An 18185-nucleotide genomic window follows, 5' to 3' on the forward strand; every position below is an offset into this window, starting at 1 on the left:
GCAGCTTCAAAAAACACTCCAATCAGTGAGGTCAAAACAGGCTTGTAAATCCTGCTCTTGTTTCGTTGGTCCATCTCTTTACAGTCTTTACTACAGGTTTAGCAGATTTTAAGTTTCTGCCTGTAGGTTGGTATAAGATGAACCAGACAGTGATCAGACAGTCCCAAAGCTGCTCGTGGAACAGAGTGATATGCATCCTTTATTGTGGAGTAACAGTGATCCAATATATTACTGTCTCTGGTGGGACATGTAACATGCTGTCTGTATTTTGGCAGTTCACGGGAGAGATTGGCTTTATTAAAGTCCCCAAGAATGATTAAAACAGAGTCCGGGTGTTGTTGTTCTGTCTCTGTAATCTGGTCAGCGAGTTTCTGTAAAGCCAGACTTACGTGCGCTTGCGGAGGGATATAAACACTCACCAGAATGAACGAGTGAAACTCCCGCGGCGAATAGAACGGCTTGCAGTTAATGAGAGTGTTTCGAGATCTGAGCAGCACATCTTCTTTAACAAAGTTACATCTGTACACCACCGTTCATTGATGTAAAAGCATGTCCCGCCGCCGCGCGCCGATTTCCCCCGTTGATTCTGCGTCGCGATCCGCTCTGAACAGCTGAAAGCCCGGCAGATGGAGCGCGCTGTCCTGTATGGCGTCATTGAGCCAGGTTTCCGTGAAACACAGAGCAGCAGAGTGTGAGAAATCCTTATTTGTCCGAGAGAGAGCAGAAGGATTTCGTCCGTTTTGTTGGGTAGAGAGCGGAGATTTGCCAGATGGATGCTAGGCAACGGCGTTCGAAATCCGCGCTTCCTGAGTCTAACGAGCGCGCCAGCTCGCTTCCCCCGTTTGCGCGTCCTGAAGCGTTTGATCAGCGCCGCTGCTCCGCCGACAACAACGTTCAGTAAAACGTCTGAATAATTGAAATCCGGTAAAAAGATCTTGTGGTGTGTTCTGCCGAATGTTCAGCAGTTCTTCCCTGCTGAAACTGATCGTGTTTGTTAAACAAAAAACAGGAAAAACGAAGAAAAACAGTACAAACACTGGAGAGCCAAGCACTGAAGCAGCCCGTCTGCGGCGCCATCGAGAGCAATATCCTTCAGAATCAGGTTTGATGAAGTCCGTCATGACATCCTGAAAGGGAAAAATAAAAGTTAAGTTTGGGGTGGACAGGGCAAGCCTTCTTGCTCTGCCTTCCCATGTTTTACCCTGCGCAGGTGTGGTACTTTTCTTTTCCTGCCACAAAATATCCCAAGCCAGGATAATTAGCCAAATTAATCCCAGCTATTACTTTCTCTCGGGCATAATCTCCTTTGTGTGCCCACTTAGAAAATTTTGAAACAGCTGTTTCATGGCAGTTTGTCTGCCTTGGTGCACCATCACTCCACACTTTTCCACACACTCTCACACCCACCTCTGGCCAGAGCAATCATCTCTTTTTGTCACTTGCCTCCACAGACAGTGAATTGAATGGGGAATGTGTGTTCCTAGGGTGGAATACCACCAAGTCTTTCTCGAATAAAACAATTTAGGTACCGACAGAAGCTACTCAACGTAGGCACTGTGGCATTCCCCTTGCAACAGTGTCTAAACGTTGGACTAAAACCGTTGGATGATGTCCATCACAATGGGGTTGAATTTCTCATCACGTTCATAACCCCAAAATTTTACATTATTTTGTCAAAATAATCTTTTAGGCCAAGGCATGCCATTATTGAAAGAACCAATTTTAATTTCTGAGATATAAATTATCTGTGTATTTTAGTTTTGTCTTTACTAGTTTTTTCTATTGCTCATGAGCTGCACTTAAAGATTGGAGATCTCCACATAATCTTGGATCCATGACCAAAAACACTTACATCATGTAACCGCTTTCTCTGGGTATGACAGCATTTGTGATTTGACAAGTTTGTAATTTTACAACTTACAACTTTCTTCAGCCCTAAGAAATCTATATTAACCAAGATAGAGTGACTAGTATCCTTGCTTTACAATTCATATTTTGATCTTGGACACTTTGTGCCCTCTACTCCCCTATTTTTTAAGGAATCTTGGAACATCTGTGTTTATCAGCTTTACAAGAAGCTCTGTCATTACATCAGAGTCTAAACTCTCCCTATATTTCACAGTAAGTCCTCTCTATGCTAAATCCAGTCCAAGTTTTAGCTGATTGAGAAATCAAGCAAACATTTAACTTCTTCATATGGTTGGACTGATGCCTATTAAGAGAAAGCATTTTTGTTGTTAGTTTAAACAGCTTACAAAGAACTGCTATTAGACCATTGAATTATCACGTTGCAAATTAATATGACAAATCAAAATCTGATGCGGTCTCTGTAGTGGTCACTGTATATGCAGTACCTTGACCACGAGGGAAAAGATGAAATTCTCTGAAAGTCATTTGAACATATCTTGGCTGTCTTAGTGTCTTTTCCTTCTGCAGTGTCTTCCAGTCTGTCACTTGGTGATGAGGATATGATGGGGCATCGGAGTTTTGATTCGGGATGCAGTTTATCTTCCGCTCTGCCTCTCATGGCAGATGTCTGCAATGTTTTCAGTCTTTCTCCATTCCAGCCCCTCCCAGAAGTGTCAGATTCCTCTTTACAGGGGTGTAGCCGATCGCTCCTCAGCTTTTCCCTGTTCTTCACAGCCATAATGTCTCTTTCTTCATGTTGTTTCGCCCTTTGGCAGCTGCCCAAGATGTCGTCTTGTTGCTTCTATAAAATGAACACTCAAGAGAACCGCATTATAACTTTGACCACAACTGCATATGAGCAATCTCTGGTATGGTCAGTCATCTTGTGCAACTGTCCCAAAAATTTAAGGAATCTCATCCAGTTAACAATATATATAGCAGTTCTTTGGTTTATTTTAATAAGCAAGTTCTTCTTTGCTGGAAAAGAGCAAGCAATTCCTTCTTTGCAGAATGCAGAAAAGAGCAGTAACCTATTCTGTCTGTCTGATATGAGCATTTCCTACTTCTATAATTCTTATAAATACATCAGCCTGATGCATTGTATTATAACTTCAGACTGAAATCTTGTAAATAGTATACCAAATGTAACAAACCAAAGTCAAGAATTTTTTATTTTTATTTAAAATTATTAGCTTAAAACGACCATTTAAAATAGTCACTCAATCTTGTTCCCATTGATCACAATGCACAAGTTATTTTAGTTAACACAAAAACTATAATCTCAATCTGCACAATGTATCACATTTCAGGCTGTCCCCCAGAGATAACGGACACAAACTTCACGCTTTGTAAAAAATAAAATGTAATGCAAGCTATCTCTTTGACAAAATCTATTTATCATTATATTACTTGTTTATTCATCAATATAATTACCTTGTGGCTCCCACTTTTCATATAAACTAGCCTTTAACTTTTCAGAGCCAATACTTAACTCAAATCTCCTTAAAAAATTCTGCCAAATCATCTAAATACAGTTTTCATTTCTGCTCTATACATTGTCATCCCTCTGATCAACAGTACAGTCCTAATTTTGGCTTTGTTGGTTACTGACAAATAGGTGTGCTTCCATTTCCCTTCAAATTGCGCAAACTGACATTGCGAATTGAAATACGCCTAATGGAAACACCAATTTCGCAAAAAACTTGCTGTTTTTATTTATATTTTATAAAATTATAATTTGCAAACCTGTTGTGGAAACAGGGTTTTCGCATTTACAGGTCACATGCCGTATGTAAAAAAGTAATATGATAATTCTTCAATGTACTATAACCTCCAAAAAAACACTTCATACATCTGGTATAAGGGTTTTCCCTACCATTAATGCTCAGACAATTTACACTACACACGTCTGCGTGCAGTTTGGCTCTGATACAGCCACTGAAGCTGATCGCAGCCACTCTAGTCAATGATTGTGTTTTGTTCAAGCCGCGCCACGCATGTCTCTGAAGCGGCTCTCAGCTTCTGTAAAGATACATGCATACGCCTCCTTTGAATAAATATAGCCAAAATCAGTTGCCATGACTTATCGCGAGTGGCAAAATATTACGTTTTAGAAGCATAACCTTGGTTAATGGAAACGCTGTCATTTCGCAATGCTTTTTTATTTTATTTTTTTTTTTTGACATTTATTTAAAAATATCACCAAAGTTTTACGCAAATCTGTAATGGAAACCCACCTTGTGCCTCTTAAAATAGCAACTCACTGATCTAACACAGCTGAGAGAGAAACAAAGCAAGAGTAGATTCGTTTCAAAACTTCACTAAATCCAAGTGAACTTAGAATGGCAAATAGCCATTAGATGAATGTGCACTAAACAATCTGCTGAAACATAGCTACTCTGCTGTTTCACACCCATCCTGTCCAGATCAAGGGACATACATAGACAATTAAAAGAATTGATTTATCAGTTTATTTGTTTTAGTGCCTTGCAAGGACTTCACAAAACTCTCAAATCATTTAAAAATCATAAATCTAGGAAGGACTGAGAATGTCATTGTGAGAATAGGTAACAAAGATAGCCTTTCACAAAACGTCTATTCGCTTTTTAAGAATGAGTAATGAAAAAAAGTTATCTTTTTGCAAAACTTCTATTCTATTAACAGTCGGGTCGCGACCCGATACTATTCTTCCCGTATGTCTTACACAGTACGAGGATAACCCACTCTGCCAAATATGACAGAGTCCAAATTCACAGCACGAAAAATATGTTCAATTTCTTAACAGACAGTAAGAATAATTAAAGATTATTCCTCACCTGTCTGCAGAAATCCCGGGAGAGCCCCCACTGTTAAATAACACATAATTCTGTCTTTATCTTTCGATGCCGTCTGACCATTCTCAGTCCTTGCATGAGCTCATGGAAAGAAGTAAATGAACATGAATCCTTTTTGTCTGCTCACAAACTTCTTACCCGTTTATTATTAAATCCACACATTATATAGTTGCATTGCAAGGGGTGGTGTTTTAGTTTATCCAATGAGATATGGATTACATATGTGTGGTACCCAAGCCAAGAAATATATGTTATATAAAATGGAAGGATGGCCAGAAGTTCTGGACATATTAGGAGCACACTTGGCCAAGGATACCTCAACTCTGAGCAGAAGGACCGACCGAACTCAATAACCTTCGGGCCTATAGCCCCCGTCCTGGTCTGAACATCTGAAACTCATGAGGAAATATGCATGTGTGCGCATACATTGAGGTATAGAAGAAGAAACACAGAAGGGAGGAGGGAGCAAGACCGACAGAAGAAAAGGAGTAATAAGGGAGGAGGGATTGCAGAGAGGGCACAAAACATCTGGCAGAGAGCATAATATATCTAACAGTAATATTATTTTATCTTAAATCAGTTTTTGTTCTGTGACATTTTAGATCTCAGTCCAGTGATCCATCAAACATGTTTATTTTGATTTGTGTTTGTACTTTCTCTTCACTAATGGATTCACAGCTAAACTGATCTGATCTGAGAGAGTGAAGAGTGTGTCATTGTTCTCTACAGGTTGTGGGATTGTGACGTCACAGATGAAGGTTGTTCTGCTCTGACTTCAGCTCTGAGATCAAACCCCTCACACCTGAGAGAACTGAGTCTGACTTGGAATAATCTAGGAGACTCGGGAGTGAAGCGTCTCTGTGCTGGACTGGAGGATCCTCACTGTAAACTGGAGAAACTGGGGTAAGATTATATATATAAAATATTTGTGAAGGAAAAGCAAATCACCCAGAAAGCCAGAAAACACAATAGCTGTATCAAGATACAGAGATACAGAAAGTAAAACATTGTTTCTTGTTCATGTGTGGACTTCTGTGTTCATGTTAAAGCTGTTTCTGCATTAGCAACACCTTTAAATGGATTCTGTTACACTAAGTGCTAATAGCTCGTCTTGTTAGCAAAGGCTTGACTGTTAGCAGACAAAATTACTAAAGAAACCAGTCAGATAAGTGAGAGAGTAAGAACAGTGGGGCGTTTGAGACGACCGACCCGAGTACAAATCTGCATTTCTTCTCATTTATTTCATTGTATATTAGCTCAGAGAGGTGTTTTTATGTTAAAGAAAACATAAGAAAATATTCAAAACATGGAAATAAATGTGTATATAACATGTATATAATTGAAATGATATGTGGTGTCCTCACGTTGATCAGATGTTCTGGAGAATCAATCACATGCAGCTCATATTGTTCCCAAACTCAGAAGCGTGAGTCTCTTCCTGCAGCTTCAAGAACAGCTTTACTGATCAGCAGCTTCAGTGTGATTAGGAGCAGGTGTAGGGGGCTTTAGGAATAGACACAAGGAAGGACACTAGAAGACAGCATCTGTTTATAATCAACAGAATCATATAAAGAATATGTTATTACCTACTGTTTTGGTAAAGCACTGCAATACATTGAGGTGTAAGTACTATCTGACACAATTTACACTAAGTATGAATAATATCTCACAGTGTAGGTGATCTCAGGTTTTTATATCCTTGAGTGATGAAGAAACACACACACACACACACCACTACTCTGTACATATTAATACAGATCAAAATAGCACTATAAAGCTCAGCTGAGTAATGAATAGTGTGATTAAACATAAGACAGACTATTTGCAGGAATGTGATTTTTTCTGTATGGTTAACCAGTGCAGATCACTAATGCAGATTTCCTTAATTAGGTATAAACGGTCATTTTGACGGTCCTTAATCCTTGTAGTTAAAAATGATCAGAAAAAGGCAACAGTAATCAAACATTTTAAAAATAAACAAGCAAACAAACTTAAACCATGGAGGAGCAGCGGCAGCAGTACGCGCCAGCGTTCACTCCGGAAGTCCTACCACACAAGCAAAGAATGTGAAGCAAAAGTGTACGTTGTTTGAACGAATGATTTGAGATCGCAAGCGTTTTCCCGCTGTGTGTGGAGTTTAAAGACGCTCCCTTAAGCTCTACAGGTGAGAGGAGTGTCGGCGCCATCATTGTTTTCGTGTCTCGAATAAAAGTGAACGGTGGATTTTTGTGAATCTGTGTAAATAAGGTGAGTGCTGATGACCCTTTTTCTCATTCATATTTCCTCTAAAGGACGTTTATTTTTATATTTTAATATTTTCTTTTGCAAGCAATTGAACGTGGTTTGATTGGTGTTTGGTGTTGTTTGTGACACAAACAGCATGTGCTTTTATACAGGATCCTGTAGATGAGGAGGCTGCATTCCTTCATAGATAATTACATGTACATTTAGTTACATTAATCTAATAAAACAGTCTTAAATGTTAATTTCTATTGAATGAAATAATACATCTGCAATAGACTGATGATTTAGATTTATGCACGGCTGTATTTTTCAAATAAATCTTAAAGGATCATTCAGTGGTTCACAGTACAACTTTAAGGCATAATTTAAACTTATGAGTTATAAAACAAAATAAAAAAAATAAAAAATCACCCCCCTCACAATTGTCATGAAGGGCAAAATTAGCTATATAGACAAAAACCACTTTTTTGTACCAGGCTGTAAACAAATGTTTTTTTCTGCTGTAAAGTTGTGTATTTTAACATGGGAGGTCTCTGGGCCTGACTCCCTTTTGGAGCGAGTCTCTAGCGGCCAGTCGATGAATTACAGTTTAAGACACTTCCGTGTTTCAAGAGAGAGGAGGTTGCCGCTTGCTTTATACTCTGCTTCTTTTCTTCTTCTTCTTTTTTTTCGTACAAATGCTAGATTTTTTAAAAAATGATTAAAGTACATTATTTGAAAGAATGATTTGACATCGCAAGCGTTTTCTCGCTGTGTGTGGAGTTTAAAGACGCTCCCTTAAGCTCTACAGGTGAGGAGTGACGTCATCATTGTTTTTCGTGTCTCGAATAAAGGAGAAAGCAGATGTTTAGAGTTAATGTTTCTCAATTTAAACAGCCAGAATCGATTCTATACGGAATATCAAAGTGTTTCATAGGAACTAAGCCATGATTTTCGTGTAGCTGCTTCATAGAAAGGCGGTGGATTTTGTGAATCTGTGTAAATAAGGTGAGTGCTGAGTGCTTTACAGTGACTTCCGCTTTCAGATTTCCTCTGAAGGATGTTTAGTTTTATATGTTTTAATATTTTCTTTTTCAAGCAGATGAAGGTGGTGTGATTGGTGTTTGGTGTTGTGTGTGGTTTATTTGATCATTTGTTAACACACGACTAACATTTGTGTATCTGAGTGAACGCCGCTCTCATGATCTGTTTCTCTCAGGATCCGTTCAGCTGAATTATTGAGTTTGTTTGTCATTTCTATTCAGAGTCAGTGCTGGAGATCAGATTCTGTTTCATCATGGAGGACACACAAAAATCCACAGGATAAAGAGTTTTCTCCAGGATGCAGGTACTTTGAATAAACACTGTATTAAATCACCTTCAATGATGAGAGATGGGAGTCTCCTTCGTGTTTTTGTGTCTGGAGATTTTTAAGTTAAAATTAAGAATTTATTATTATCAAATATATATATTTGATGACACATAATTAATAGCCTTTAAAATGATTATCATCATAAAGGATTAAATCTGTTTTGTTATAGTTCAGTTCATCAGAAGAGATCAGGAGCAGAGTCCAGCTGTGTGTCTGTGAGGAGTGATGGGTCTATGGATCCTCCAATATGGTTTAAGAGTGGAGATACAAAGACTGATCTCAGGTACAGTTTTATAGAAATATTTTTATAGCATGTCACATTATATAATTATATAAGTCTATATTTTCTACAATATGAGAAATTCTTATTATTATTATTTATCTTTATCTGATATTTAACATACAGTCAAACCAAAAAATATTCAGACACCAGATATCATTTTTGATATTTTTTTTTTTTACTAGTGGGTGCAGAACACTACACTTCATTTATGTAAGTGAGGATAGCAAAATAAAGTTCTTCATACAGTGGACTACTAGTAAAATTAATAAAAGAAATTGGGAACAAAATTATTCAGACACTTTTGACCTGACCATGTTTTGCTTAAGTGTTTTTTCTTTAAATGCTAATGCAACCTTTTTACATCACAGACTGAACAAAGTTATGCATTGCTTGGTAATTGGTCAACAAAGTATTGATAGTTGTGTAAATATTCCCTGCTGAAAAAACTATAGACACCATCACATCATTTGTAATGGTTTTTTACTGGTTATATGGGAATTGTATTGGGTTTTAATGGAAACTGTAATGGACCCTGTTTGGTCTCTACTAGTAATTGTTCACCTTCGATTGGTGGCTTGTTAAAACCATAAATCCTAATGGAATATGTCCCAAAGCACACTACAGGGAAAAAAAACAACTCTGATTTTAATGATTAACAGTTGATGGTTTGTAATGGTATTTGTTGTGGAAACCATTAGATTTTTTGTGATGGTTCTGTTGTTTTTTCTCAGCAGGGTTGTCATACCAACAGTTGTCTGAATTTTTGGTTGATTGTAATCCATTACATACCTTTCTATCAAAGTTACAGTTGAGGTCAAAAGTTTACATCCCCCTTTCAAAATCTGCAAAATGTTAATTATTTTACTAAAATGAGGGATCATGCAAATGCATGTTGTTGTTTTTTTATTTAGTACTGATCTGAATAAAGATATTTCACATAAAAAGATGTGCATTTTAGTATTATTATTTTTGTATATTTAGAATTTATTAATTTTATTTTTATGATTATTATTATTTTTATGATATAGTTAATTTTTATTTTTTATTTTTATGTTTTTTATGTTAATTTAAATTTTTATTTATTTAATATATTATTATTAAGATTTCTTTTGATTGATTATTAATTTTTATATTAATATATTAATTTTAATTTTTTGTTTTATTATTTATGTTAACATTTATTAATGTTTTATTTTTTTTTTTAGATTATATAAATTTACACGTATTAATATTTTATTTTATCTTTTTTAAATTATTATATATTTTTTTGTATCTATAATAATATGATTTATTTTTTAATTGTAATTTATAATTAGATATATATATTAATTTTTATATATTGTATATTATTGTTATTTCATTTAATTTTTGTGTTATAAATAGTTTTTTAATTTTTTTTTTATTAATTTTTTTGAGTTATTTTTATGTTTTTTTTTCTTTATTTTGATAATGGTAATTATTTATATTAATTGTTTTAAATTTTTTTTTGAGAAACATTTTTATTTATTTATTTTTTTTTATTTTTTAACTTTTTTGAATATGTGTTTTATTTTTTTATTATTTAAGGATTTTAATTGATGTTTAGAATTGTATCTATTTTATTAATTCAATTTTTGTTAATTTATATTTTTTTTAGTTATAGTTTATTCTTAATTTTGTATTCTTAATATGTTTTTATACTGATTGTTTTAATTATAGTTTATGATAAAAAATAATAATTGGCAAAATGTGTGGAAACAGGGTTTTCGCATTTACAGGTCAATGCCGTATGTAAAAAAGTAAATGATAATCTTCAATGTACTATAAAACCTCCAAAAAACACTTCATTACGGTCTGGTATAAGGGTTTTCCTTACCATAATGCTCAGACAATTTTACATACACACTGTCTGCGGTGCAGTTTGGCTCGGATCCAGCCACTGAAGCTGTCGCAGGGCCACTTAGTCAATGCTTGTGTTTGTTCAAAGCCGCGCCACGATGTATCTGAAGAAGCTCTCAGCTTCGTAAAGATAATGGGCATACGCCCCCTTTGACTAAAATAGCCAAAATCAGTTGCCATGACTTATCGAGAGAGTGGGAAAAATATTACGGTTTGTTTTAGAAGCATAACCTTGGTTAATGGAAACGCTTGTCATTTCGCAAATGCTTTTTTTTTTTTTTTTTTTTACATTTATAAATATCACAAAGTTCGTTTTGTCGCAATCTGTAATGGAACCCAACCTGTGCCTCTTAAAATAGCAACTCACTGATCTAACACAGCTGAGAGAGAAAACAAAGCAAGAGTAGATTAGTTTTCAAACTACTAACTCCAAGTGAACTTAGAATGGAAATAGCCATTATGGTGAATGTGCACTGAAAAAAATTTGCTGAAACCTACTACTCTGCGTTTCACCCATCCTGTCCAGATCAGGGCCATACATTAGACAATTAAAAGAATGGATTTATCAGTTATTTGTTTAGTGCCTTGCCAGGACTCACCAAACTCTCAAATCATTTAAAAATCATAAATCTAGGAAGATGAGCATGTCATTGTGAGAATAGGTAAACCAAAGATAGCCTTTCACAAAACGGCTATTCGCTTTTTTAAGAAGCGTATGAAAAAAAAAAAGTTATCTTTTGAAAACTTCTATTCTATTAAACAGTCGTCGCAAAGACCCGATACTATTCTTCTTATGTTTACACAGTACGAGGATAACACACTCTGCCAAATATGACAGCGTCCAAATTCACAGCACGGAAAAAATATGGTTCAATTTCTTACCAGACAGTAAGAAATAAATTAAAGATTATTCACACCTGTCCGCAGAAATCCGCGCCGAGGCCCCCACTGTTAACAGCACACATATAATTCGTCTTATCTGTCAGAGCGTTGACCATTCTCAGTCCTTTCATGAGCTCATGGAAGAAGGTAAAATGAACATGAAGCCTTTGTCGCTCACAAATTCGTACCGTTTTATTATTAACATCCACATTATATAGTTGATTGCAAGGGGTGGTGGTTTTAGTTTATCCAAGAGATATGGATTACATATGTGTGGTACCAAGCCAAGAAATATATGTTATATAAAATGGAAGGATGGCAGGACAGTTCTGGACATATTAGGAGACACTTGGCCAGGATCCCTCAACTCTGAGCAGAAGACAGACCGAAATCAATAACTTAGGGCATTTTTTTTTTTTTTTTTTTTTTATAGCCCCGTCCTGGTCTGAACATTGAACTCATGAGGAAATATGCATGTGTGCGCATACATTGAGGTATAGAAGAAGAACACAGCAGGGAGGAGGAGCAAGACAGACGAAAAAGGAGTAAGAAGGGAGGCGGGATTGACAGAGAGGCACAAAACATCTGGCAGAGAGCATAATATAATCTAACAGTACTATTATTATCTTAAATCAGGATCATGTTTTTGTTCTGTTGACATTTTAGATCTCAGTCAGGGATCCATCAACAACATGTTGATTGTTGATTTGTGTTGTACTTTCTCTTTACGAATGGATCACCGCTAAAACTGATCTGATCTGAGAGAGGGAAGAGTGTGTGCATTGTTCTTACAGGGGGGTGAATGATTTGTGACGTCCCAGTGAAGGTTGTTCGCTCTGACTGCAGTTGAGATCAAACCCCTCACACCTGAGAGAACTGAACTCGCTTGAAGACTCTAGGCGACTCGGGAGGACGCGTCTCTGTGCTGTTACTGGTGGATCCTCACTGTAAAAACTGGCGAAAACTGTGGTAAGATTATATATATAAATCATTTTGTGAAGGGAAAAAACAAATCACCACAGAAAGCCAGAAAGAAAACACCATAGCTGGTACAAGATACAGAGATACAGAAAGTTAAAAATGGTTTTTGTCATGTTGGGATTCTGTTTCATGTTAAAGATTGTTTCTGCATTAGCAACACCTTTAAATGGTTCTGTACACTAAAGTGCTAAGAGCGCGTCTTGTTAGCCAGGCTTGACTGTTAGCAGACAACACCACTAAGAAACCAGTTCAGATAAGTGAGAAGTCAGAACAGGGGCGTTGGAGACGACGACCCGAGTCCAAATCGCTTTTCTCATTTATTCCATTGTATATTAGCTCGAGAGGTGTGTATGTTAAGAAAACCTAGAAAAAATATTCAAAACATGGAAATAAAAGTGTATATAACATGTATATTAATTTGAAATTATAGTGTTGGTTTCCTCACGTTGATCAGATGTTCTGGAGAATCAAGAACATGCAGCTAATATTGTTCCCAAAACTCCGAAGCGTGGAGTTCTTCATCAGCTTCAAGAACAGCTTTACGGATCGAGCTCAGTGTGATTAGGAGCAGGTGTAGGGGGCTTTAGGAATAGACAAAGGAAGGACACTAGAAGAAGACAGCATCTGTTTATAATCAACAGAAATCAATATAAAGAATATGTATTACCTACGGTTTTGTAAAAGCACTGCAATACATTGAGGTGTAAGTACGATTCTGCACAATTTACAACTAATATGAATAATATATCCAGGGTAGGTGGATCTATGTTTTTATATCCTGGAGTGATGGAGAAACACACCACACATCCCACAACACAACACACACACACCCCACTACTCTGTACATATTAATCAGCTTAAAATAGCACTTAAAGTCATGTGTAATGACTTAGTGTGATTAAAAAATAAGACAGACTATTTGCAGGAATGTGATTTTCTGTATGGTTAACCCAGTGGCGATCACTAAATGCAGCTTTCCTTAATTAGGTATAAACGGTCATTTGAACGGTACATATCCTTGTAGTTAAAACTGATCAGAAAAAGGAAACAGTAATCAAACATTTTAAACTAAACAAGAAAACCAAACTAAACCTATGAGGAGAGCGGCCAGCAGTAGCGCCAGGGTCACTCCGGAAGTCTAGCACACAAGCAAAGAATGTGAAGAAAAAGTGTCCGTTGTTTGAACGAATGATTGACACGCCAAGTGGTTTCCCGCTGTGTGTGGAGTTTAAAGACAGCTCCCTTAAGCTCTACAGTGGCGGAGTGCGTCGCCACATTGTTTGTTTTCGTGTCTCGAAATAAAAGTGAACGGTGGGATTTTGTGAATCTGTGTAAATAAGGTGAGTGCTGATGAACTTTTTCTCATTCATATTTCTCTAAAGGACGTTTATTTTTATTATTATATTTTCTTTTGCAAGAATTTTAACGGGGGTGATTGGGTTGGGTTGTTGTGACACAACAGCATGTGCTGTTTTATACAGGATCCGTAGATGAAGAGGCTGCATCCTTCATAGTATTACATGTACATTTAGTTACATTTAATTCTAATATTAAAACAGTTTAAATGTTATTTCATTGAATGAAAATACAATCTTGCAATAGACTGATGATTAGATTATGCACAGCTGTATTTTCAAATAAATCTTAACGGATCAGTCAGTGGTTCACCAGTACAACTTTAAGGCTTAAATAATTTGTAAACTTTATTGAGTTGTTAAACAAACAATAAAAAAAAAAATAAAAAATCACCCCTAACCAGTTTTCATGAGGGCAAAAATTGCTATATAGACCACAACCACTTTTTTTTTGACCAGGCGTGAAACAAATGTTTTTTCTGCTGTCAAGTTGTGTTTTAAAATGGGAGGTCTATGGGTCTGACGTCCTTTGGAGTGAGTCTCTAGCGGTCAGTCGATGAATTACAGTTTAAGACACTCCGTGTTTCAAGTAGAAACGAGGGGTTGCCGATTGAAAAATTTATACTCTGCTTCTTTGTTCTTCTTCTTCTTTGTTTGTTTGTACCAAAGCTAGAAGGGAGCAAGATTTTTTAAAAACTGATTTTTATATGCTAAAACGTTGTACATTATATGAACGAATGATTTGACTCGCAGTGTTTTTCGCTGTGTGTGGAGTTTAAAGACGCTCCCTTAAGCTATACAGGTGAGGAGTTGACCGTCATCAGTTTTCGTGTCCGAAAAAAGTGGAAAAGCAGATGTTTAGAGTTAATGTTCTTTCTACTTTAACACAGTCAGAATCGATTTCTATACGGCATATTAAAGTGTTCTAGGAACTAAGTCATGATTTCGTGTGCATGCTTCCTAGAAAGGCGGTGGATTTTGTGAATCTGTGTAAATTAAGGGAGTGCTGAGTGCTTTACACGTGAATTCCGCTTTTCAGATTTACTCTAAAGGACGGTTTATTTTATATGGTTAATATTGTCTTTTTCAAGCAGATGAAGGTGTTGTGATTGGTGTTTGGTGTGTGTGTGGTTTATTTGATATTTGTGAAACACACGAAAAATTTGTGTATCTGAAGTGGAACGCCGCTTCTTGATCTGTTTTTCTCTCAGGATCCGTTCAGCTGGAGTATGAGTTTGTTTGTCATTCATTCCAGAGTCAGTGCTGGAGATCAGATTCTGTTTCATTCATGGAGGACACACAAAACATTTCCACAGGGGGGGAAAATCAAGGAGTTTTTCCAGGATGCAGGTACTTTGACTATAAAACACTGTATTAAATCACATTCAATGATGAGAGAGGGAGTCTCCTTCGTGTTTTGTGTCTGGAGATTTTAAGTTAAAAATTAAGAATTTATTAGTAAAAAATCTTATATTATTTGTGACCACATAATTAATAGCCTTTTTAAACATGATTATCATCATAAAGGATTTAAATCTGTTTGGTTATAGGTACAGTCATCAGAAGAGATGGAGCAGAGTCCAGCTGTGTGGTCTGGAGGAGTGAGGAGTCTATGGAATCCTCCAATATGGTTTAAGAGTGGAGAAGAAAGAAACAAAGATGATCTAGTACCGTTTTATAGCAAATATTTTATAGGATGGTATATTACTAAGTAGATAAGTCTAATTTTTACAATAGAGAAATTCTATTATATTTATCTTTATCTGATATTGAAATACAGTCAAAACCAAAAATATTCAGACACCCAGATCTCATTTTTGATATTTTTTGTATAGTGGGTGAGAACATATACTCAGTTATGAAGTGAGGATAGCAAAATATCGTTCTTCATACAGTGGACTATAGTGAAAACTTAAATAAAAGAAATTGGGAACAAAAATATTCAGACCACTTTGACCTGGACATGTTTTGCTCAAGCTGTTTTTTCTTTAATTGCTATGCAACCTTTTCACACCACAGACTGAACAATGTTAGGCATGCTTGGGAATTGGTCAACAAAGTATGATAGTTGTGTAAAATTCCTGCTGAAAAAAGATCAGACCATCACATGATTTGTAATGGTTTTACTGGTTTATAATGGGAATTGTATGGTTTTATGGAAATGTAATGGACCTGTTGGTCTCTACTAGTAATTGTTCACTTCTATTGTCGTGGCTTGTTAAACCCAGTAAATCCTAATGGGAAATATGTCCCACCAAAAGCACATACAGGGAAAAAAAAAAAAAAAACTCTGATTTTAATGATTAACAGGTGATGGTTTTGTAATGGTATTGTAGTGGCAACCATTAGATTTTTGTGATGGTTCTGGTGTTTGTTTTTCAGCAGGGTGTCATACTAACAGTTGTCTGAATTTTTGGTTGATGTAATCCAACATACCTTCTATCAAAGTTACCGTGAGGTCAAAAGTTTAATCCCTTTCAAAATCTGCAAAATGTTAATTATTTTACTAAAATGAGGGGATCATGCAAAATGCATGTTGTGTTTTTTTATTTAGACTGAATCTGAATAAGATATTCACATAAAAAGATGTGCATATAGTCACAAGAGGAGAATCAGAATCAGAATCGCTTTATCAAGTGTGCGCAGAAGAAATTTGTTTGTGGTTTTTAAGGGCTCTGGGACACCATACATAATCTGATGGAGAGCAGAAACCATTTAACTAGTACAACTTAACATAAATTAAATATAATATGTGTATGAATCTGGCAACAGAAGATTATGTACAGCTTTGTGCATTATTTCTTATATACAGCTGTATAAATAAAGAGATCTGCATGGAGTATTTACATAGTACTTGAGAACGAAGGCAGTAATTAGAGAAGGAATGAATTACGAAACAGGTACTGATTCAGGTTAGTTGTTAATTATGGAGGATGGTGCTCTTCTTGGGGATGTTTTGAAGACAGAAGGAAGTACAGCTCTGCTGAGCCTTATCACGATGGGAGTCGATGTGAGCGTATCACTTAGGTGCTGAGAGAGAGTGGTGTCCAGGAACCTGAATGATCCACCCGTGGTTAAGTGTGTCTATGATGGGGCGGGGGGAGAGCCTTTTCACCTCTGAAAGACAACTGAGGGACTAAAAACACAACTATTACAGAAGGTTCAAAACACTCACTTGGTGCAGAAGATAAAAACATCCTCAAGGTTGTCTTCAGTGACTGAAAAGATGGATCTCAAAATATACAGCTGGGAAAGGGTTCAGCTACAAGAAATGCTGGAAAACCAAAGACTAGTGGGAGCTGAATGATTTTTTGAAGAACAGCAGACAGTTTACTGTCAGGAACAAAACAAGAGACTCACTGAACAACTTCACTAAACACAAAACACAAGCTGTGGATCTGCAGATAAACAACACAGTACTGGAGTGAGGTCGAGGGGATGTAAACTTTTAATGAGGTCATTTTATAACTTCAATTATTTCTTCTTGTGGATTTATGTAAACATGTCTTATTGTGAGATATCTTATTAATATTAGAACATTAGCTGAGGAAGAAAAACTGAAAAAAAGTGGGGAAAAAACCACAAAAAAATGAAAACAAATGTTTTGTGCCTTTTCGTCAGCACTCAGAATGCAAAAAACATGATTTGCATTTTACAGAATTACAGTCATCGAGACACACTTTTGAAGCGAAACAGCGTTTATGATTCAAGATTAAAGAACACAGATGCACGATGAATTAAAGCATGAAATTTGATGTAAACAATAGACTACATCATATTCGATATGCATTCATAGAGGAAATAGTGTATAGCCCTACAGGTATGACAATAGTGATATTTTTAAACATGAAACATGTACATAGACTAGACAGTAGGTAGCAGTCGTTCTAGGGTTTTTATCATGAAGAACAGTAATAACACACTTACCCAGAAGTGCAGCTCGAATCAGTATAGGAGTTGTTTGGCTTGCTTTATAATCGTCTTGTTAGAAGCTGCGGTTAGTGTTCTGTCTTAGGCAGTACTTCAGTTTGTCATAGACAAAATATCAGTATTCAGTGTGCTGGCGGTGACTGTAATACTATGTTAGTATGCCTATTAGAGATCTGAAGCCTTGAGCTTTTCTTTCATATAGACACGGGTTTTTCCTCAAGATAAATGTAAATTTGACTATTTGTTTGGATGATTGGACCCCTGTATGGGACCGAGATGTGCGGGCAGGAAAACCTCACAGCATTGCTAAGAGTTTGCTTTATTAGGGAAGGACAAACGTCTTTGTGGCACACCATTCACACATGTGGAGAAGCGTCCAGGTCAGATGATCATGATGTAAAGGTGTTTTGGGCGTACATAGGACGGTGTGCAGTTCTACTTCTGTCAATCATCAATGTTTACAGCAAAAGAGGTGATATTATGTGTGTGTTCTCAGGATCTGGGGGCAGTCAGAGATCTTCATCTCCTGATCACAGCTG

General features: G+C 36.4%; 1 pseudogene; it reads left to right on the forward strand.

The window, feature by feature from the left end:
- The window catches only part of LOC122134280, a 51765-nt pseudogene that overhangs the window by 6372 nt on the left and 27208 nt on the right, over window positions 1-18185 (forward strand).

Source organism: Cyprinus carpio, unplaced genomic scaffold (genome assembly GCF_018340385.1).
Source record: "Cyprinus carpio isolate SPL01 unplaced genomic scaffold, ASM1834038v1 S000006655, whole genome shotgun sequence".
Taxonomy (NCBI): domain Eukaryota; kingdom Metazoa; phylum Chordata; class Actinopteri; order Cypriniformes; family Cyprinidae; genus Cyprinus; species Cyprinus carpio.